Source organism: Pelodiscus sinensis, chromosome 19 (assembly GCF_049634645.1).
Source record: "Pelodiscus sinensis isolate JC-2024 chromosome 19, ASM4963464v1, whole genome shotgun sequence".
In the NCBI taxonomy this organism is placed as follows: Eukaryota; Metazoa; Chordata; order Testudines; family Trionychidae; genus Pelodiscus; species Pelodiscus sinensis.
In genome coordinates this window covers 18,965,455-18,988,375 of record NC_134729.1, presented here as the reverse complement: position 1 = coordinate 18,988,375, position 22,921 = coordinate 18,965,455, and the positions used below count along the sequence as shown (strand labels likewise).

Genomic DNA, 22,921 nt, shown 5'->3' with positions numbered 1-22,921 from the left:
CACGCACCCACAGGTGCCTGCTCCGAGCTAGAGCGAAACCCGTTCCAGATTGGCTCCAGAGGAGCCCCTCCCACCTCGCTCTCATTGAATGACAGCACCCTCAGCCAACGGGACGGAAGAGAGAAGCGTTACCTCCTGAGAATGGAGCGCGATTGGCTGACCCCGCAAAAACTTTCCCCAGCGACCACTTGCTCCCCCCACCCACGGCCTCACACTGCGCGGTGCAAATCTCTGAAGCTTGCAAAGGCTGGGCGTAGCCTCCTGGGTCATGAGGTGCTGGGATTGAATGGCACCCAGCCCCCATTGCCTCCCTGCGTCTACTGCACCCCAAGTCCCTGCTGGAACCCGCCTCTAACCTCTAGAGGAAAAACCCTCCAGATGAACCGTCCAATGGCCAATGCAGACGTGATTCTCCTCCAGCCGCCCCCGAACTCCTTCGTGTCTGGCAGGTCCATCAACCAGCGCTAACCCCGAATTCTTCACGCACTCTCCCATGGACAGCCCGGATCTTCCCACCCAGCTGTGCCGCAGCTCTAAGGCCTTCTGCGCCTTTGCTCTACCGGGCGGGGGAAACATCGGAGTCCCGAAACTCGCCGCCCGCCACGCCACGGCCTTGCTGCCGCCACGAGGATTAAGATGCACGCTGAAGACCTAGTGCACATTGATGGGTCATTTGCATCGCAGCTGTGTGTAAACTTCCTATGTGAAGCCCTAATTAGCGCTCTGAGATGTGTCTAAGCCCTCTGAGGAGAGCAATGTTTTTCCATGCGTTGCAGCAAAGTCCTTGTGTCACACGTAGCCAGGAGCAGAGCCAGGGCCTCTCTCGGGGGTGCAAACCCTGCTCTGGTTTTGGGGGGCCATAACGAGCCCAGTTCCCCAGGTTTGAGCCACGGGAACTCAGATCTGGTCCTTGGGCCACTGCCACCCTCTGTGTGGGGTTTGAGCAAATCCAGCCAGGTGGCCCCAGTGGCCAAGTTCAACAGCTTTCCCATGGCTCTGAGACTCCAATCCAGCCTGCTCCCGATCTCAGGCTCCCCCACCCCAGGAAAGGGGCCTGTGACGAGCTTAGCAAAGAGATCAGTGCTCGGGCAGGCCCCGCACACAGCGGCCGAGTGGGTGACAAGAACCCAGGCCGAGCTGTTTACAAATGAGGCGTCGATGTTGGGGCACCTTGCTGGTTTGGGTACCAAGCTCGTGCCACCTTGGAGCAGCTGTTCAGCACGGAACACCTGGTCCTGGGATACCACCCCCATCCGGGGTGTCCAAAACCAGAGGCAGCCAAACTCCCTAGTCACCTGGGAAAACAAAGATCAGATTCTATGTTCATGGGGGACTGGGGGCCTCCGATTCACCTTTGATATAGCCACATAAGAACGGCCAGACAGGATCAGACCCAAGGCCCATCTAGCCCAGCATCCTGCCTTCCGACAGCGGCCAATGCCAGGTGCCCCAGAGGGAGTGAAGAGAACAGGGAATCATCAACTGATTCCTCCCCTGTCGCCCATTCCCAGCTGTGACGGCATGTTGGGGTTTTCCCGTCTCCTGCACCCCCGTGGTGGCACGGACAGACTCCACCAGCCAGTAGAATAGAGGGGGTTTATTGCTTCTCCAGGATACAGCACAGCACAGATGTCATCTGGTTACAGGAACCGGGCCTAGGATGCCTCAGCCCCCCTTGAGATGGGGGAGACTGGGCCCCTAAATTCCAGCCCCTTTCCCTAGGCTGTCTCCTCCATGCTACCAGACAGAAACTAAAACTCTTCCAGCCCTGCCCCCCCAGCCAGGGGCGACATTCCACCTTCCTTTGTTTCTCTCCCTGGGGGGTAGCTGGTCGGACAGGTTGAGAGACCCTTGCCTAGTGACTCATCCCCTGCCCTGCTGGGCCGTGCTACAGACAGCAGCCAGTGGGGGTCACCCACAGCCCCAGCATAGCAACCAGCAAGGTACCCGCACTATGTCACACCAGCCTCTGACAAACTAGCTACGTATACCATCTCTGCCCCTCCTAGCTAAGAGCCACTGATGGACCTCCAAGACTGTATCTATCTCCACGACTTAACACCGTGCACCGTGGAGGTAACCGGCTTTCAGAGCCACCTGGAAGCCTTTTGCCCTGGTGTGAATGATTGTATAAGATGAAGGCCACCATGAACTGGACTGTACACCCCCATGGGCGCTGGGGTCCCTGGTGAGAGGGCTGGGGAGAGGGTTAGATTCATCTTGAATCCCAATGCCTTGGTGGGTGGCAGGTTTCCCCGTCCCCCCGGCGGATCATGGCACTTTGGCAGCATCGCCCAGGAAAAGCAAAAGCCACCTCCGGCAGGAAAACAAACAGAACAACAATGAGAAAAAAAAATCAGCAACTCCTTTGCAGGAAACCGCCAGAGAAGAACTGAGCAAACCACAAGAATAGAAAGGAAGGGAGCCCCGTCTCCAGGAATGGATGCGAGGCAACAGGCCCCTTCATCCCCTGCGGTAACCAGCTAACTGCAGTGAAAACAGCCGGGAGAGTAATTCAAGGTCTGCGGAATCCCGCAGCGCCTATTAAAATAACACGGTACCACGCTCGGCAGCAAACTCTCAGCTATTTGGTTGGCCAATTGAAATGCTCCCCGCCTAATGAAGAGTCCAGGTCATGACAGATCAGAGACTGGTGTCTAGCCAAGGGGGCTTTATTTTTGCATGTGTCACCTGCTGACCAACGGTTACAATCAGCACTTCTGGCTTGCACACCGCTTGCCCAGGAAAGGCTGTACCGTCCCTGAGTTTCTCCAGCAAAGGCAGGGAGAGCACCAAGCGGCTGGCCACCCAGGAGAGATTCACATGCTACCCAGCTGATTAGCAGATTAGCTAGCAGCCCGTGTTTCTACCGGTGGTGCACATCCCCACATGTCTCGGTGCACCGAACAAAATGTATTCTGCACAGGGATGAAAAAAATTAGAGGAAACACTGTGCTTCAGGGCTCCTCACCTCGGGAACATGTTTCTCCCTGGGTTTAAGATCCCAGAATTACAGCTCCGACATCCAGGGCTCAGCATGGCCTATGCTCCCTAGCGCACCTGATGCTGAAATGCCAAGAGTTGCCAAAAGCAACGGTTTCGGCCAGGTCAGTGTCTCTGTCAAAGCCAGGCCGACGTTCTCCCACCAGAAAACGGTTTCGATGGAAAACGGCACGTGTGAAAAGACAGACAAGTTCAGTACAAATGTAATGTGGCAAACCCCTATAACCTGAAAGCTTTGGGGGATTTAAACTAATTGTGGAGAGAGGGAGAGAGAAACAGAAAAAAAAAACCCTCAACGTGACACAGAAAAAAGTTAACAAAAATGAGGAGGGGTGGGAGCATTGACATCAAAATATTTTGCCAGGAAAAATAAAGTAGTTTCCCAAGCTGCTCTAATCCCCTCCACCGGCTCTGAGACGGGGCGATGACGTCCAGCCAAAACCAGTTAGTGGGGCTTCATTTGGGGGCCGACTAGTTGAACTGGGCCAGACTCAAACCTGTTCTACCCCCACGCACCCCGGGAAAGTTCTGTGCTTCGTCTGTTTCTCAATGGGCCCGGGGCTTCTGCGAAAGTGAGCTATCCACCCCAAACTCTGCTTTGAGCAGCCCTGCTTAGCTCCTGGCTCCCATACAAGCACCCCGCTGAACTGTCCCTTCCTATCCCAGCAGAGCTACTGTCTCTTCACCGTCCCAAAGGGACGGTTGCTCTCGGTTTCCGAGGCCTCACCATGCAAACAACGACCCACGTCCAGCTCGGGGAAAGCCAAAGTTTGGCAGCACTGCTGCTGGAGTTTGACAGGACGTCCGGCTTTTTACATCTTGTTTAAACAAGACCCCAGTACCACGCAGAGAGTCTGAAATACAGCACAGAATTGTATCGATGAGGGGCAGGGAGAACCAGTACCACTAAGATTAGAGGCAAATTAGAAGAAAAATAAAACGACTTCTGCAGAGGATAAAACATTTGATTTACTGCTCGAAGGGGCCTTACGCTGCATTGCTCAGATCCCGGGAGTTTGATGCCCGCGCGGCACATATTCCGTTTTCTAGCACGGACTCTCTCTCTCTCTCTCTTGCTCTCACCCACACCGGCTCAAAGCAGCACCAGAAACTGTCACAAGAGTCAGGATCATCAAGAATCCTGGCGTTCTCGCCAAATTCCCACAGGGGAAATGACATTCTGCCTCCCTGCGAATCTTTCTCCACTTCGGTTTCAATCGGGACACGGGGATCCCTCTTTGCTGCCTTCCGGAGATTACTACAGCGCTGCTGTGTGCTGGTACAGAGAAGCTGGATAACGCCCCTGGAAGTGGCTGCGTTTCAGCCGTGGGCAAAACAACCACCAGGCATAGTTTGTAGGAACTTTGGAGGACAGGCCCTACACACACCAGTCCTTTTACTCCATTTCTTTTAAAGAAACCGGAGTCTATTTTGCACTTGACAGAACCCAGCAAACTCCCCGCCCGACGACACAAGGTGGGAACGCCTAATAATAAAAGAGCAACCTATCGGAGGCAGTCGGTGTATCGCATGCAACCATCAGACACCTGCTTCGACCCACGGCCCAGTGTGCGAGCCAGACTGCCTAGCGGGGCACATGCAATTAGCATTCACTGTTCCTTTTTTGGCAGCATCCTTCAAACATTTGGTCCCAAAAGCCTTTTGAAACCCCTCTTCCCCCAGACCGTTACAGCCGGAGCAATCTTAGTGCTTCCCCCAGGTCAGTTTCACGGTTGTAAAATCCCGATCCATTCTATGGCTCAGTGGCCAGCCAGGTGGAATGCCATTCCCCACCCCCATCACTTCCTCCTAAGCAGAGGCTGCTGGAGGACGGTACAGATGCAGCAGTGCAGTCGAGTGTTGCATTGGCCACGCAGGGCTGCCTGCATAGCAAGCACCCAGCAACGCAGCGAGTGATGCAGAATGAAACGACGTGGGACTTTCGATGCATCACAGCGGCCTCATCGCACATCCACTTACAGAGAAACTTCTGCGGAGGGCGGAGTATTTTCTGAGACAAAAATAACTGCGTTGGAAGGAGGAGCGGATTCTATTGTACCAGAAGGAGACGAGCAGGTCTGTTTAGAAATGGGGGAAACACGCACGCACAGATACAAACACATACGCACAAACCCTTCGGCTGCCTTCGCACGATGGGCTGGGCGTGCGATGCACCTGCTTGTGAACGTGTACTTGAGTGAGCGTGAGTAAAAATAGCCGTGTAGCTGGGGCGGGATGAACTGCAGCAGCAGAGGCATGGCTGAGCCAGGCCAAGTACATGCCTACTGGTTTCAGGCAGGCGTGTACACGGCGCAGCTCAGCCATGTCTCCGCGGCTGCCGCCACATGAACACAGCTCCATTGCTTTATAGTCCCCTTAGCCTGATGAGAGCTAGCGTGAGCACATGTACGTGAGCAGAGGAATTGCCTCCCTAGCAGAGTGCAGATGCAACCAATGTTCCCTCTAATTTTTTCCATCCATGTGTGGAATAAAGTTTATTTTATGCTCTGCGGTATGTGTGGGTGTGCACCACCCAGAGAAACACATGCAGCTGACTGAGAAAAGCTGAGGGCACTCTGCTAATCAACTGGGCAGCATCTGAATCTCTCTTGGGTGGTTACTCAAGGGCTTATCTTACAGGGAACACGGGATGTGACCTTATTAAACTATTAAATCTTTGGGACCAGGACTGTCTTTTTTGTTCTATGTTTGTACAGCATCTAGCGCAGCAGGGGGCTGAGCTGTGGTTGGGGCCCCCGGACTGTACCCCAATCGAAATTACAAACACTCGCAAACCAATCTAAACCCCGTCAGTTTCCTTCTGGCCTGGGACTTTCTGCGTTTCAGCTGGGAGTTTTGTGTCCTTGGTTAATTGGAAATTCTACTGATTTGTTGTTGAAGGGTTCAGGTCATGGGCTGGGCACATTAGTGTGTTGCGACAGGCATAGAGGCCATCACACTGGTTTGTTATCGTAGGGTTACAGGGACTGGGCCATGTGTGCTGGTTTGTTATTGTAGGGTTATGGGCGCTGGATGATGCACGTGGATTTGTTCTGGTTGGGTTACAGCACAAGCTGGTCTGTTACTGTAGGGCTACAGATGTGGGGCCATGTTCACCGGTTTGTTATTGTAGGGTTATGGGCGCTAGGCCACACATCCCGGTTTGTTATTGTAGGGCTAGGCTGCACACACTGGCTTGTTATCATAGGGCTGCTTGGGAGCAGTTCACTATTCGTTCAGACAAGCGCTCACGATCCCACCTGCCCGCACTTGACAAGGCCCGCAAGGAAAAGCTCCGATTTATTGTCCACGCTGTTTCTTCTCCAGCTGGATTTAAATCACATCCAACTCCTCCATGCCAACGGGTCCCCACCCAGCCCCTTCCCCCGTGCAAACCCTGCCCGCCCTGCAGGGGCTAAGGACGTTTCACCATCGGGAGGGGGCCAAGCAACAACGCCCGACCCCTCTCCGCCCCTGGGAGAGAGCGGGAGGCGGCGTCACCCTCCCTGCACCGCCTGTGCCAGCGCCAGGATCTGCCCTACAGGGAGGAGGGCCAGGGTGCGAGTGAGAGGTGAGTGTAGGCAGAACCTCAGAAGTTTGGTAATGAAACTTATCCAGCCCCCAAACTCTGGACCTAAACTCTTCCCCTTTCCTAGCTCCCCTGCCCTTCCTTCACCCAGTCCTGACACCTTCACTTCTCTTTGGCTGTGCACCATGCAGGCCTTCTCCCAGCCAGCTTACAGCTAGCAGCTCTGCCTAGAGGCCTGCTCCCAGCCCGCCCCCGGCTGCCTGTTTCTAATGTGCCCGTCACCTTGGCGTCCAGCCTCAGTCTCTCCTCCCCCTCCCCCCGCCTCTCCGCCAGATTAGGCGGCCAGCCTCCCTCGGCAGTTTCCGGGGTGAATCCTCCTCTGCTCTCCTGATCTTTGCAAACTCGCCTAGAACTTGGGCCCCAGAACTAGGTGATTGGGAAAGAAAATGGCAGGGGAAGGTTAATGTTGACAAATGCAAAGTAACGTGCATTGGAAAAAATAATCCCAGCTATCCACACAAAATGATGGGGGCTAATTTAGCTCGGACCACTCTGGAGAGAGCTCTTGGAGCGCTTGTAGAAAGTTCTCTAAAAACATCCACTCAGTGTGCAGCGCCAGTCAAAAAAGCACATGGGATGTTAGGAATCATTAAGAAAGGGATAGAGAACGAGACAGAGACCATCTTACTGCCTTTCCCTAAATTCATGGTACGCCCACATCTTGAATACTGCATACAGATGTGGTTGCCTCATCTAAAAAAAAATATCTTGGCATTGGAAAAAGTTCAGAAAAGGGCAACACGAATGATGAGGGGTTTGGAACGGGTCCCATATGAAGAGAGATTAACAAGACGGGGACTTTTCAGCTTTGAAAACAGGAGACTAAGGGGGATATGATAGAGGGCTATACAATTACGACAGGTGTAGAGAAAGTGAATAAGAAACAGTTCTTTACTTGTTCCCATAACATAAGAACTAAGGGTTGGCAAATAAAATGAATCAGCAGCAGGTTTAAAACAAACAAAAGGAGGTATTGCTTCATGCAGTGCACGGTTAACCTGTGGAACTCCTTGCCAGAGGATGCTGTGAAGACCAGGACTTTGAACAGAGCTCCAAAAAGAGCTAGATAGATTCATGGAGGTTAGGTCCATCAATGGCGATTAGCCAGAAAGGTAGGAATGGTGTCCCTGGCCTCTGTTTGTCAGGGGCTGGAAATGGATGACAGAGGAGGGATCAAGTTGATGATCCCCTGTTCCGTTCACTCCCTCTGAGGCATCTGGCATTGGCCACGGTTGGAAGACAGGACACTGAGCAAGATGGACCTTTGGTCTGACCCCAGTCTGGCCGTTCTTATTCAGCTCCATGCAGGGAAATCCCGGGCTGCTTCGATACCAGCCACAGTTCAATGGGGTCAGGGTTTCACCCCCTGCCTTTACATGCAGTCCCCTTTTGAAGGCTGCTTGTTTCTCCACATCACCTCGCAGGCCTGCTCAAGGCCCCACGCCTAAGGGAGGTGCTGAGCACTCCCCGTTTGGCTGGCGCTGTGGCGAGAAACAGGCCTGTGGGCATGTACGGACACCTCCTTGTTCCAGCCCGGTCTCCAGCAGAAGCTTCTCCCTGCTCACACCAGGGTGTCTTGCTGGGTGAGCCCCCAGCACTGAAACAACCACGGGTGGGGAGGTGTCCCAGGGTGACCTGCCACGGACACGGGCTGGGCCAGCTTCCTGGGAGAGGAGGAAAGGAAACGAGATTTTTCAAGGGAGCAGGAGGAAAGTTTTTTTCCCCCCCCTAAACACTATTTTAAGCCAAACGTGTTGCCTGCCAACCTGGATGGTCTCCCTTTGCCCCAGGGCACCCAGAATTTCCCAGTACCATCCCTGAACCTCCCCCCCCTTCTGCCCCAATTCAGACCCCAAATCAGCTGCTCTGATCCTGCAGGTACAAGAGGGAAACATAAGTCTCCCAACAGAACGCAGCTCTGCTGCATGTAAGATGTGCCTGGCTTGATGCACTGGTAGGAACCCAGAGATTCCCAGACTAGATCAGCCGAGTTATCCCATGTCTGACAATCCCCAGTATCGGATGCTTTAAAGGGAGGTGTCAGAACCCTGCTGTAAAAGGTGAGGGATCGTGAGACCTATAGGGTCCCCTGGTGTCTAATAGCTTGGGATTGGTTTAAGCTCAGAAGTAGGAGGTTTTTACCTTCCAGGCGCTGCACAAATCTCACCAGCATGTTGCAAAATTAATGTATTACTTGTGAAACCCCCTCTCTAAAGTTAGCAGTCTTAGGAAACTTTCCATCACTACAAGAGTCAAGTTCTCAGGGACGGGTTTTGCCAGAAATCAACGACAAGTGGGCAGAAGAACTCAGCAGAGAAGTCGCCTGGACCTGTCCCCAGGGAGGAAGTTTAAGGTAATACGATGCACTTGAACCAGAGAAGCAGGGGCTTTTGCTGGAAACTTGTAATAAACCAAAGCGCATGGTCCAGATTCTGGGCCCACCTAACACAGACCCAGGGTAAAAATGTGCTCAGGCAAGCGAGGCTGCAAAGCTGGTCCCACCAGCAATTGAACACGTCCCGTACGTGGATTCTTGGGCACGTGCACTATTTGGGGGCAGCTGCAGCACAACCCATGATGAGAAATTAAAGCAGAATGAAACCTCGCTCCTGTGTCCGCCTGAAGTCAGTGGGACTCGGCCTAGGTTTCAGGGGTAGCGCTAGGTGATTGTGAGACAGAGTCAGGGCCTTAGGTATCCTACTTCATCCACACTTCCTTCCTTTACACCTGCCGGAGGTCCGGCTCTGTGAATCTGAGTTCCATGACAGCAGTGATGCTTAGCGTACGGCAGGAGAGACAGTCTTGTTCAGCGAACTAGGAGCCAACTCAGCTGTTCCCCTGAGCATATACATGATTCTGAGCAAACACCATCAACCTTTTGTGCCTCAGTTTACCCTGCTGTACCAGGGACACGACAGGGCTCACAAGAGGGTCGAAAGGTTTACCCGGTGCTCGGAGACCCAGGGCACCTGGCACTAGCAGCAGGGCAGCGTGTTTTTTATGACAATCTGCACGTTGGGGTTAAAAACTCAGACATCCCTCTCTGAGCAGACACAGAAGTAAAAATAACCGTCAAGCACAACGCTAACCACAGCCTTTTTTTAGAACATGATCCATAAAACAACAGGCCACTTCAGCAAAACTTTAAGTAGTGCCCAAAACACACATCTTGGTATGGCGCAGTCTGCCCCTTTGACTCCCAGCAAATCTGGAAGCCTCAGCAATCCCTCCAGCTGTCTAGAACAGTGGCCCCTGGCAGTTCTGACTGAGACCGGCGTCCCGTTGCACTAGGCACAGTGTAAACAGGGGAAATCTCAGGGTTGTTTCCATCAGTGATTTTAACAGGGCCAGGATTTCATCCTTCAGAAGAGACGGCTCCTCTCCCCAAAGATTTGACAGTCTAAATCAGGGGTGGGGAACCCCTTGCACACTAGAGTCTTGGGGGGGCAGCCTAGTAGATTTTGTGTGTTCCAGCCCTGCAGTGGGGTGTTAGAGGGGTGGGGGGCGTGCCCTGAGCCTTGGGGGCCAGATCTAGGCAAGCTGGGGGTCGCATCTGGCCTCTAGGCCTGAGATTCCCCACTCCTGGTCTAAACAGACACGATGGGCAAAGGCCAGAAGGAGGACTAGAGAGGAGAAGGGACTGGACAAAAGACACACACAGGTCAGTGGCAGAACCACACCAGTGTCTCAGGAGCATGCAGGCAGACCCCCTCCTATTGTGCCACTTCCTGCTCAGCCCAGCACTGACTTGGGATGCTCAACTGGGTCCTGGATTTCCCGAAGAGCGGAGCAGCCAGCTACCAGCCGCAACCAAGGAGATCTGCCACCCCCAGTAGCTCCCAGTCTCACTGGCGGGACTGGCTGTTCTCTTCTCCCAGTGCGGCTGCCCCCTTGGGCGCTGGCATCTCATGCGAGAGGCTGATTTTGGGCCCCGCTTAGCGGAAGTCTTGGCCCAGGTATCTCATCATAGGGCCCCCCAAAAAGGGGCGGCAGGCCCGGCGAGAGCTGTAGCGATGACTGCAGGGAGCCGTGCGACGAACGGGAAAAACCTCCTGCGGGGCAGGCTCAGGCAAGGGGAGGAGGCGTCGTGTTTTTAAAGGATCGCCCAGATCCCGTCTCCCTCCCGTCCCCCATCCCCCGCACTCTGGGTATGCTGGATCCCATTCCCAGTTACGCTGGAGAAGGCAGGTTGCTCTGTGCATCACACACACACGTGTCACTGTGCATCACACACACACACCCACCCCCCCATCACTATGCATCACACCCACACTGTCGCTGTGCAACACACACAGTGTGTGCATCACCCATCTCACACGCACACAGTGTCACTGTGCATCACACACACACACACACACACACTGTCTCTGTGCATCACGCATCTCACACACACACACACAGAGTGGAATTGTGCATCTCACACACACACACAGTGTCTCTGTGCATCACGCATCCCACACACACACACACACACACCCACAGAGTGGAACTGTGCATCTCACACACACACACACACACAATCACTGTGCATCACACCCACACCGTCGCTGTGCATCACACACACACACACACACACTGTGCATCACACCCACACCGTCGCTGTGCATCACACACACACACACACACACACACACACACACAGTCACTGTGCATCACGCATCTCTCTCACACACACAGAGTGGAACTGTGCAACACACACACACACAGAGTGGAATTGTGCAACACACACACACACACACACATTTCCAGTGACAGCGCCTACCCCCCTTGCTCTCAAACTTTCTGGGCCATGGCCTGTGTGTAATTGACCCAAAGGGACCATTATGGGGGGTTGCTAAGGCCCAACCGGAGCCCCTCTGCTCACGCTGACCCTCCAGGGGCGCTGGACCCGCCCGGCCTGTACCCCTGGGGCAGGAGGAAGCCAGCTCCGCCACGGAGAATCAGCGTTCCCCGCCCCCACCTGCAGACACCCACACACCTGGTCAGAGGCTTGGCCCGAAACGTCCCGGCCGCTCCGCTCCGGCTGGGCCCGGCTCGGCTCGGCTCGGCTCGGCCCGGCCCGGCGCTGTCACTGCCCGGGGAGGAGCCGGGCTGCAAAAGTCTCTTGAAAAGTCACAGCGGCTCCGGCTGCCCGACTCGCTGCTGGCGCTGGCTCCCGGGCAGCCGAGCGTCCTTTGCATAGCCACGCCCCCCCGCCGCGCTGACTGGCGCATCTCCCGCAGCTCATTTGCATCCAGTGCCGGGCCGTGTTTCCATTGGCGGGGAGGGGGGGAGACTGGAAAAGAATTTGACAGAGCTCCGCCCCCTCTCAGCGTGGCGGGGTTGTGGCGCATCAGCTGGGATCAATGAATGAATGACCCCAGCGGGGTGGGGGGCAGGACCCCACCCAGGGACCTGGCTCCAGAAGAGATTGGGGTTCTGGATAAAGAGGCCTGATCCAGAGGGCGTGGGGGGGCGGGGTTCTGGATCTGAGGAGTTCTGGATCTGGGGTCCAGCCAAAGCAAGGAGCTCTGCTCATTCACAGAACTTCCTGCAGTTTCCACTCTGCTTTCCCTTGACCCCACTGGCTGCTTGCTCCAATCCTTCCCCTCCCAGGCAGCCTGTTCCCTTGAGCTTCCCTCCCCTGCCCATCCCCGCCCCTTCCATTTAACTTACCCCTCTTGAGTCCTTCCCACTCTGCTCACCCCTCAAAACATGACAGTTGCTGCCCCATTGTCCCTGCTGCCTGTGTCTAATATCCCTTCCTCCAGCCCAGCCTGGGAGCAGGAAGAAGGGCAGGTCTCGTCCCATCTCTACCAGTGTCCTGCGGCCTGACCTTGGGGGAATCCCTCCCTCTCTGCTCGGCTTCCTGGCCTGTGGCTGGCCTGTCACTTTAGACTGTAAGCGCCGCAGAGAAGGGACCGTCTGCTTTGCCAGGGTTGCGCCCTTAACGCAACGGGGCTCCATTCTTAGACACTGCCACGCTGAGCATGATTAATAACAACACTGATTGGGGGTAGGAGGAAACCCGAGTGGGGGCAGAGTTACACTCCCTCACAGGATGTCACCACGGGAAGAGAAAGCTTGAAGGATGATCAATGGAACTAGTCGCTACAGAGCGCCCTGGCTTCTGACAAGGGTCTGTTTCCAGGAAGGCACTATTCAAACCAGCTAATGGACCACGTGTGTCAGGCCCCAAAACTGAAGATTGAACATCTGGGCTAGGTCTTCACATGCCTGGACTTTCCAGGGCTGCTAGGAGGGCTGCGAATATCTTAGTGAACCAATGCTCGGCGTTACAGCTGAAAGCCCCTCCACCCACGTCCCCAATGCCACAGAGTCACTGCCAGGCAGCATGGACAGCAATATGAACTCTGCCAGAGTCCACAGCTTTAACCAGAGGGGGAAAACCCCAGCCTGACTGACCCCCCTGTGAAATGTGTTTGGCCCAGGTTGTACGTCTGTGCAGAATCCAGCTCTTGCTCTCCACTTGATTAGGTTTACCCGACAGCTCACGGGTGGGACGCTGGTTTTATTGGTTAGAGCAGAGGGGTTGAAACTAAGGACGCCTGGGGAGTTTATTGTCAGCGCAGGAATTAAACAGATGTCCTGGCCTCGCACGAATCCCTCCCCAGGCCTTAGTTTCCTCATCTCTAAAGTGGCTGTCATGCCGTTTCCCTGAAGAGTAAGCCCCATCTGTAAACATCTGGGGGACACAATGCCAAAGCCTTATTGTGCTGTGACTCCATGATATTTTAAATGACCGACCCCCCCCCCCACACACACACATACACTTAGCCAAGTCCCACGAAATGTTGGAAACAATCAGAATCTTAACAGCACCTGGGATTTTGCCTCCTTCAAGCCCCACTTCAAACCTCTCTGTTCTAACTTCCCCTCCCAGCAGGGCCCCCTCCAAGCTGCCTGGCGGCCAGTCTTCTCCCTTCCACCCTGGCCCTCTTTGTGACATGGGGCCGAGAAGGCAGCCTCCCCCGCAGACCAGCCCCCCAGCGAAGGGACAGTAAAGCCCTACCCTTCCCCCAAACAACGTGGTCCTTGTCAGTGTCACGACAGAGCCTCCAATTCATGAATGGGATGTGGGGCCTTTCCCATCTTGGCTATTCATTCGAATCCTCTGCCGGGAGCTGCTGGGGTCTCAGCCCAGGACAGGCGCCAACTTCGCAACAGGAACTCCAATCTGACTGGCTCCTAGGCAGAGCCATCTAAGCCAACGCCCAGGCCTGAGCCGCCCCAGGGCCTGACTTCCCCTTTCCTCCTACAGGTGAATGCGCACACTGAGGCTGTGGGAGGTTGTGGAGGAGGAGGGCGGTTTGCCCTGATACCATCAGTGCCTGGCCAACGCCGAGCAGACAGGGCTTTGTGCTCCACAGCTGCCGGTCGGACCCTTTCCCGGCGCAAAGTGCCCTACGGTGCTTTGAACCCAGACAGAATCAAACACACAGGCCTGCTGACCCTGGGGCACAGTGGTCTAAGTTTGCATCGGGCCTAGTACATGGGAGACCTGGTTCATAAATGGGATTCCGGCTGCCACCATCAAGCACGTAAATAACAACGCACAGACACACACAGGCGCAAGCCCTCGCCCTTCCTTACTACCTGCACATAACGCCATTTCCCACCCTTACTCTTCTGCTTCAATTTCAGGTGTAGTCCCAGACAGGCTGACAAACAGCAAGTGCGAAAAACTGGGATGGGGTGGGGGTTAATAGATATAAATATAAAACAAAGTCCCAAATATCAGGACTGGCTCTATAAAATCAAGACATCTCGTCACCCTACCCTAGCCTGACATCACCCCCTGCTCCTCTTGGGAGCCACAGAAATCATGCAACACGGGCAGTTTTTTTTTAAGTACATTTTATGAGGATGTTAGAAACGGGACGAGCAACCGCCCAGAACGCTGCAGCTCTCTGGTGAGGGCAGAGCCCGTTGTCTTCCCAGGAATATGCCCAGAGCGAAGGCAAAGCCTGAACTAATTATTGCTACAAAGCATTTTTAGAGGCTTATTGTTCTAAACTGCAATCAACGCCTCGCAACAGCGAGATCTAAATAATCCAGGGCAAAGTCACAGTGGAATAGCTGAGGTTGAAACGACTGAAATCTCCTTCCCTCTAAACACATCCCAGGGTGCCAGAGGCTGGCACATTACAGGGTACGTATCAACGCATCTCTGACATTGGAAACTCAACTAGGTAAAGCAGTGCATCTGGCGGGCCAGAGTCTCTGTTGTCCTCCAAACCGGGGAAGATTCTTACCCCGGTACAATGTGCTGTCAGGTCAGCGTAGCTACATTTTACACTCAGAGGCTACGTCTAGACTGGCATGATTTTCCGCAAATGCTTTTAACGGAAAAGTTTTCTGTTAAAAGCATTTGCGGAAAAGAGAGTCTAGATTGGCACGGACGCTTTTCCGCAAAAGCATTTTTTGTGGAAAAGCGTCCGTGCCAATCTAGACGCGGTTTTGTGCAAGAAAGCCCCGATCGCCATTTTCGTGATCGGGGCTTTTTTGCGGAAAACAAATCTGAGCTGTCTACACTGGCCCTTTTGCGCAAAAGGACTTTTGCCTGAACGGGAGCAGCGTAGTATTTCCACAAGAAGCACTGATTTCTTACGTGTGATCATCAGTGTTCTTGCGGAAATTCAAGCGGCCAGTGTAGACAGCTGGCAAGTTTTTCCGCAAAAGCAGCTGCTTTTGCGGAAAAACTTGCCAGTCTAGATACAGCCAGATTGTACTGGGGTAAAGGACAGAACATGGTGCAGAGCTATGGGAAAAGCAGGCCCTGTGTGAGCAACGACCCCGCACTGGCCAGCTTCGCTAGTGCCTCGCACAACCTTTGCATGGTTATTAATTATTATTTGTTTTACCTGACTGATCACCTCTGACCTTCTCACGTCACACACGGGCCCAGCCTTTCTAATGGCAACGAACCCTAACAGGTCACCCGTCTAGAGCCTGGTGGACACGCGTCGGAGGCGCTAGAGATAAAGTGAAAAGCTGTGGTGGAAAGTAACCTGCGGACCTGTTGTAATTGATCGACCATTTCTGGAAACACCGGCTCATCCTTTATGATCCCTTTGCAAACTGAACCTGAGTATGAGGCGCAGTCCTTTCATTCTTAGCTCTTACCGGGTGCTTTTCATCCCTGGTGCCCACGATGCTGCCCAAAGGAAGGTCAGTCTGGTGGCCCCCACCTTGCAAGAGGGGGTGCGGAAGCAAAAGGGTCCAGCGCTGATCAACAATGAGTCCTGAGCATCTCTGGGGAGTAGCCTGCAAGACAGAAGCAAATCCCCATGCATGGTCCAGGATTCTGAAACTCCTGAGTCCTACAGGTAAGCGTGCCCTGGAGTAGGGTTGGGGGGACCTTGTGGGGCAAGGTTTTGGGTGGGCATGTTGTGGGGCAGGTGCATCCTGGATAGTCCGATTGCTTTTCCCAGGCAGCATCTGGCTGGCACTGCATGGAACCAGATTCGAAATTCTGCATGAAACATCGTCGCAATCACTCCTGGCCCCGGGGGTGTCCTGCCCACCCCCTGCCCGAGGGCAGGGGCTTGGAAACTGGAGTGAGGCTAAAAGCTCGTCAGTTCTGGAGAGCAAAACAGCCTTCCCCCGCCAATGCAAAGCCATGGCGAAATTCCCGTCTCGACTCCTGGCCTGTGATCCGGCCAGGGAGCAACGTCACCGCAAGACCCTTTATCGCCAACCAGCTCGGCTCCTCTGGCTCCCAGACGCACGGGGCAGCTGGGCGCACGAGGAAGTGTGGAGGATTTCCTGCGCTCCACGGCAAAGATCCCAGAGCTGATTGGCTTCTCAGCCCTGCCCTCCCCGCAGCGCGCTCTCCCCCCGCCCCGGCTCGGTAGTAACACACGACGGCCCACGTGTGAGCCCCCCGTTTTCAGACGCACGGTGTTTTCACAGCACCACGCTCTGCAATCCCCTCCCCGATGACCCCTCAGCCTCCCACGTCCAGCCTGGGCCCAGGAGGTCTCCACCCGCTCCGGCCTCTGGATGGCTAGCGGCCCACAAAGGCCGGCACGGAACGTCTGCACCACGCCACACGTCCAAAGGCCTGTCAGGAGCGTGGGGGTTTGCTCCGGAGTAGCCCCACCCCCAGGGCAGATGGGTCGTAGCAGGGAAATGCCAGACTCGCACCCAGGCAGCGTATTCCAGTGGGAAAGCAACCAAGCGCATCTGACAAGGCAGTGCAGTGACACCCGTGCACAGATCCCCGGCGGCCACAGGTCCCAAAGGCAGCCGGGGGCGGGGGTGAGGGGGAACTTCACAGCAGAGGTGCGAGTTCAGGGGAAGTTGAGGCTCCCTAGGGTGGTGTAGGCTGGTGAATGGAACAATCCCCCCCCCTGCATGAAAGCGAGGCGAGGCCCAACGCTTGGCTTCTGCTGAGGACCAGGCTGCTCCCAAGAGCCGGGATGGCTCAGAACGACCAAAATGGACCCTTGTTCCTGGACAAGGTGCAGGAGACCTGGTTTCTACTCCCAGCTTTGCCACGGACCCGCTGGGTGACCTTGGGTAAACCGCGTCCTTGTTCCCTGCCTCAGTTTCCCCTCTTGCTCTGTGTCTCCCTTGCCTATGTGGACGGTGCTCTCTTTGGGCCAGGGGCTGCGTGGCCCATTATGTGTGTGCAGCAGCTACCCAGAGGCACTCTGAGCCATTGGGCCTCTCGGTGCGACTGTAAGCTACACCCTTGTGATCCGGGCTGAGGCTGGTGGAGTGCCGGGTGGAGCCGGCCTGGGGGAAGGAACTGGGGCTTTTGGCGGAGTTTCACTTTGAGTCCTCGGGAGGTCTCAGCCCTGCAATCTGGGGGAGGTGTGATCCCTGGGGGCAGGAGAGAAAACGGGCTCATCCGAGGCCAGGCAGCCCCAAAGCAGCTGGACTCACTGGCCAGCGTCCGACAGACCCTGCTTAGCCCTAAGGGAACATGCCTGCACCGGCCTCAAGCGCTCCACGGAGTGCTACCGGATGCAGAAAGATTTGCCCAGAAAGAACTTCCCGATGGCCCTGCACGGGGCATTCAGCACAGCTCCCGCTCTGCTCCAGACAGCGGGAAGGAGCTGTCCTGGCAGCTGGATGCAGGTGCCTTGGGGGAGTGCGGGGGCCCTGGAGAACACCACTGTTTACCGCAGCTAAATGGAACTGATGCAACTTCTAGGCTGTAGTTACATGATAGGCGCTGCCTAGGTACCAGGTGGGATGTTGGCTTAGAAAGGGTTTGTCAGGAAATAAGCTCTCTCCCCAACCCCGTGCAGGGTCGCCCTGGGCCGACATGGCTCCTGCCTCCGGGGAGAGGGCGTGCAGAGCGCATGGCCGCATGCCTTGGACTCAGCGTCCCAGCCCCGCACGTGAAAATCCCCGGGACACCGGGCACGAGACTCAGCCAACGGCTGCGGATAAACGCGGACGGATGAACAACGGGGCGATGATCCCGTGGGACGAAGGAACCTTGCCCAAGTCGGGTCTGTGGCTTCCTTAGGAAGGATGGTGCTGGGGAGGACCAGCTCCGGATTTGGGGGGATGGGACACTTCTAAGTCACCAGTCCGAATCCGGCGGGGGTGCGAGGCAGGGTTCCCGCTAAGATTTTCCAACCATGAGCGGAGTGAGTTTGAGGTCATGGGCGCTGGTTTGGAGGGGGGCCACTGTGGCACCCAATTTATTAATACACCCACGTTCCCCGCTGCCGGAGCAGACACCCCTCCCCGCTATGCAGCATGTCCAGTTCCCGGCCGCTGGAGGAGACCCCGTCCCCCTGGCCATGTGGCAGGTCCCGTTCCCAGCTGCTGGAGGAGACTCCGCCCCCAGCCATGTGGCAGGTCCCATTCCCAGCCATTGGAGGAGACCCTGGCCATGTGACGGGTCCTGTTCCTGTCCCCCAGAACAGCCCCCCTACATCCTCTTGGCAGGTCCTGTTCCTGGCCCCAGCTACCAACCCCCCCACCTCAGCTGGCCCCGCCTGTTTGAGCAGCCGCCTGTCGCTCCCCTGAGCGGGACCATTGGTGCTAGTGTACCACCGACAGGCAGAACCGAACCTGGGCTATCGGGCGCTTAGTGCATCGGCCTCTATTGCTTGAGCTGAAAGGCAGCCTGCTCGCAGCCTGGGCTGTAAAGCAAACTCGTTCTCTCTCTGTGAGTGGGCTAAACGCCACTCCATGGGCAGTGCCCCCCAGCCAGCAGGTGTGTGGGCTACACTGGCAGTGACCAATCAGCTGAGAGGTCTTCGGTAGCCCGGGGGACATCAGCGGAGGGGGCTCAGCCCAGTTCCTAGCGGACAGACCCGCCGGCGACCCAGGCCAGCTCCTCCGCAGGGAGCCGCGGCAGAGAAGCCAAAGACGGAAGGAACCCGAGAGGTTGCCCTGGTAGCCGAGGAGTGGCCGGGGAAGGAAGGGCCGGGGCAGCCGTGGATGCAACATTGCCTGGCACAACGGTCGAACCGCTGCCCTCCAGCGGACGCGCCTCACTGTGCCGACCGGCGGGGAGTCTGGCTGCCACCCGGAGCTCTGGCAGGGATGTGCGGGGATGTGGATCTTTCTCTGCTTGCTGCCCTGAGGCCCTAGCCACGAGGAGGGCATGTCCCCTAGCGGGAACCATCCCTCCTGCCATGCTGGCGTGTCCAGGACAATTAGCAAGTCGCATCTCCTGCTGGGCTTTGGCCCTGGCCACTAACAGCTACGCCCGGAGCAGAGGCCCTGGGTGAATTCGGTGGAATCACGGAGAGGTCGTGGAAGCAGGAGCAGCGCTGGGAGCAGCAGGGAGGGAGGAGGGGAGGGCGTGCTGGGACAGGCTCACCTTGCAGGCAGCTCTGGGTATAGGGGAGAGCATCTTTCCTGGGCATGGGCAGTGGGGGAACATAGGGGTGGGGGAGGCGAACCCCAGCCTCACCACTTCTGCTGGAGGCCCCGCCCCCATGGGAACCAAGCCCCGCCCTCCATCACTGCATCAATCCTCCAGGTCCCCATGGGACCCTCCCTGGCCCAGAGCACATGGAGGGCGCCCTCCCCTACTGCCCCCAACCTCACAGCAGCTGGAGCCCAGGAGCCAGGCTGAAGCCGGGGTGGAGTATGGGTGGGCCCATACCTGGCAATGTGGGAAGGCAATGCCCTTCCCCCACCTCTAATCCCCCCGCCCCTGTTCCTAGGCCTGCCGTGGCTGCCGGCTTGTAAATCTTGTGACTGCACGGGGAGCTGCAGAGTGCAATTAGCAGGGCGTTAATTAGCCTCGCTCATAATCTTAATTGATCCTGGAGGGGGAGAGAGTGCAGAGGAGGTGTCAGGGTGTGAGGAATGACACCTTGAACCCGGGGGTCTCCGAAGAGCTCCTGGCACCACAGAATAGGCCTCTGGCCTGGAGCGAGCTGACCTGGAGGGAGCTGTCCCTGCCCCTCCGGCAGGTTAGACTCTCTTCCAGCTGCATGGGCCACCACCGCCCGCCAGCAAAATGGACACCTGGGGTCGCCCAAAGGGTGTCCCTGAGGAGGGGGCTGGTGAGAGGCCGGCGGGAGGTTCCTTTTTCAGAAAGCACCAGCCGGCCCTTGGGTTGCAAGTCCAGCCCCTGCTCCTTCTGCTTGTGGCGCCCGGGCCCGGGGCTCACGCTGGAAAGCTTTTGGCTCCCTCTTGTGGTCTTCCCTGCCTCTAGCTCAGCGGTTCCCAACCTCTTCGAGCATCCAGGACCTTCTTTTCATTCTATTCCAATTGCACGCCCCCCCCCCCCCTTTGGCCCGGCCTGCTTCCTCAGCTGCGGCTCCCTCCGATCCCTGCCCATCCACGGAGGATACGGTGCAAGGGCAGAATTTTGGGAGGGGGGTGGGCAGCAGCCATGCCCTCCTGGACGTGGCTTGCTTTTCATCCCATTCCCTGGATGCTAAGGGAGTGAGGGGAAAGTGTTTGCATTCCGGGCATGCTTCTCACACACCATCCACTGGCTGCTGCCCCCAACCCTCCCAAATTTCTGCCCTTGAAGGCAGCTCCTGCCCCGGCACTCCACTGTTGGCTGGGCACAGAGCCCTGGAGGAGAAAAGAAAAGAAAAGAAAAGAAAAGAAAAGAAAAGAAAAGAAAAGATCGACACCTACTTTTAAACTTTCCGTGGACCCTCTACCACCAGGGGTCCGCGGACCACAGACTGGGAACCCCGGCTTTAGAGGTGTGTCTACACAACACCCTAAACTCAGAATAAGAGATGTAATTGGCACTATACTAATTGGGCTGCGTCTAGATTGGCATGATTTTCCGGAAATGCTTTTAATGGAAAAGTTTTCCGTTAAAAGCATTTTCGGAACAGAGCGTCTAGATTGGCACAGACGCTTTTCCGCAAAAGCACTTTTTGTGGAAAAGCGTCCGTGCCAATCTAGACACGCTTTTGCGCAAAAAAGCCCCGATCGCCATTTTCGCGATCGGGGCTTTTTTGCGGAAAACAATACTATGCTGTCTACACTGGCCCTTTTGCGCAAAAGTCTTTCAGAAAAAGACTTTTGCCCAAACGGGAGCAGCATAGTATTTCCGGAAAAGCACTGATGATTTTACAGGAGATAGTCAGTGCTTTTCCGGAAATTCAAGCAGCCAGTATAGACAGCTGGCAAGTTTTTCCGCAAAATCAAACGATTTTGCGGAAAAACTTGCCAGTCTAGACACAGCCAATTGTGTATCTTAGGCTGTGTCTAGACTACATGCCTCTATCGGCAGAGGCATGTAGATTAGACAGATCAGCAAAGGCAAATGAAGCCGCGATTTCAATGATCGCGGCTTCATTTACATTTACATGGCTGCCGCGCTGAGCCGACAAACAGCTGATCAGCTGTTTGTCAGCTTGCTGCTAGTCTGGACGTTCCCCCTGTCGACATCAAAGCCCTTTGTCGGCAGCCCCGTTATTCCTCGTGGAATGAGGTTTACCGGGGCTGCCGACAAAGGGCTTTGATGTCGACAGGGGGAACATCCAGACTAGCGGTGAGCCGACAAACAGCTGATCAGCTGTTTGTCGGCTCAGCGCGGCAGCCATGTAAATGTAAATGAAGCTGCGATCATTGAAATCGTGGCTTCATTTACCTTTGCTGAACAAACAAATCTACATGCCTCTGCCGACAGAGGCATGTAGTGTAGACGTACCCTTATTGCAAAACTTTTTTGAAATAACATGCTATTTCAAGACATCCCTTAACCCTCCTGGATTGAGGGTTACTGGGATGCTGAAATAACGTGCCCGTTATTTTGAAAAATAGTTCAAAATAATGGGCAGCTTGTGTAGACACAGGGTAGCTATTTCGGGATACCTCCAGTATCCCGAAATAGTCGTGCAGCATAGATATTCCATAGATCTTTGTTCTTCAGTGAGAGGCAGCAAATCACGGAGATAAATCAGCTCAGATACTTGTCAGGGACCCCTCACTGCTGGGCGTTATCCCCTTAGCAGTGAGCTAAACACATGCGTGGCCTTTACCTACTTGGGGAAGAGGCCCAGATGCAGAACAGGGAAGCAGGTTTTCACACCCCATAGAGGAGGCAGACAAGGGACCGATCCTGCAACGAGGGAGGAATCGGTAGCAGAATGCGGTGCCTACTGTCAGCAAGGCAAATTCATCCTTGCAGTCCCATAGGTGCAGCTCCACAGACTCCACCTGTTTGCTCTGGGCATGGATCTGGAGTAGCCCTGCCATGCGCGAGCTAGCGACAGAGTAAATCTCAGCACGGCCCAGCCGCACCGGAATCCCCGTGTTCCAAAAAAAGATTCCCAAATCTGCCAGTCCTCTTCAGACAGACCCGGGGCTCTGCTCCCATCTTGCCACGGAATGTCCCAGACAGCCCGGACTTGCTCTCTGGCGCAGACGGCCGATGGCAGGGAAGGGGATGGGAAATAAAGGGCAGAGGCTCATGGGTTCGTGACCTTGGCCATGTTACAACAACACAGGACAGGGAGCTGAAATCCCCTGTGGCAGAAACGTCGGGTGATCTGGAAATTAATCGGAGCTAAAACAGACTTCCTGGCAAAGCCGGCAGGCTGGCTTCCAACACAATCTGTGTTCCTTATTTTTGCCAGGCGGAAGTGGAAAGAGGCAGGCTGGTACCGTCCTGCCCACCCAGGCGAGACTAATTCCACAGCGATGCAATTAGAAGCATTGCTGCCTCTCAAGAAGGAAATCATGGGGCCAAATTGCCCATGGGGTTTCCTCAGCCCCACATGCAGCTGGTACAATGTACACAGTAACGCAGGAAAGCATTTACCTTTCAGTAAAGCAGGGCTGGTAGCAATGTTCCCTCGAATCATTTCCATCTATGTGCAGAATAAATTTTTAGATGCGCACCAAGGCATGAGCAAATGCGCACCACCTGCT

The 22,921-nt window shown here is 55.5% G+C and overlaps 1 protein-coding gene across 4 annotated transcripts in view; it reads right to left on the bottom strand.

The window, feature by feature from the left end:
- The window catches only part of MEF2B (myocyte enhancer factor 2B), a 76,594-nt gene that overhangs the window by 26,697 nt on the left and 26,976 nt on the right, over positions 1-22,921 (bottom strand). The window contains exons 2-3 of one of the 4 annotated variants that reach the window (XM_075902831.1): positions 22,812-22,916; positions 15,719-15,859 (exon numbers count right to left, since the gene is read on the bottom strand). The exons of 1 other annotated variant lie outside the window; for it this stretch is intronic. The gene's annotated coding sequence lies outside the window, so the exon portion shown is untranslated. Of the gene's footprint in view, positions 1-11,570; positions 12,213-15,718; positions 15,860-22,811; positions 22,917-22,921 lie in introns of those variants that run through there. 2 more of the 4 variants (XM_075902830.1, XM_075902832.1) reach the window with 2 other exon arrangements.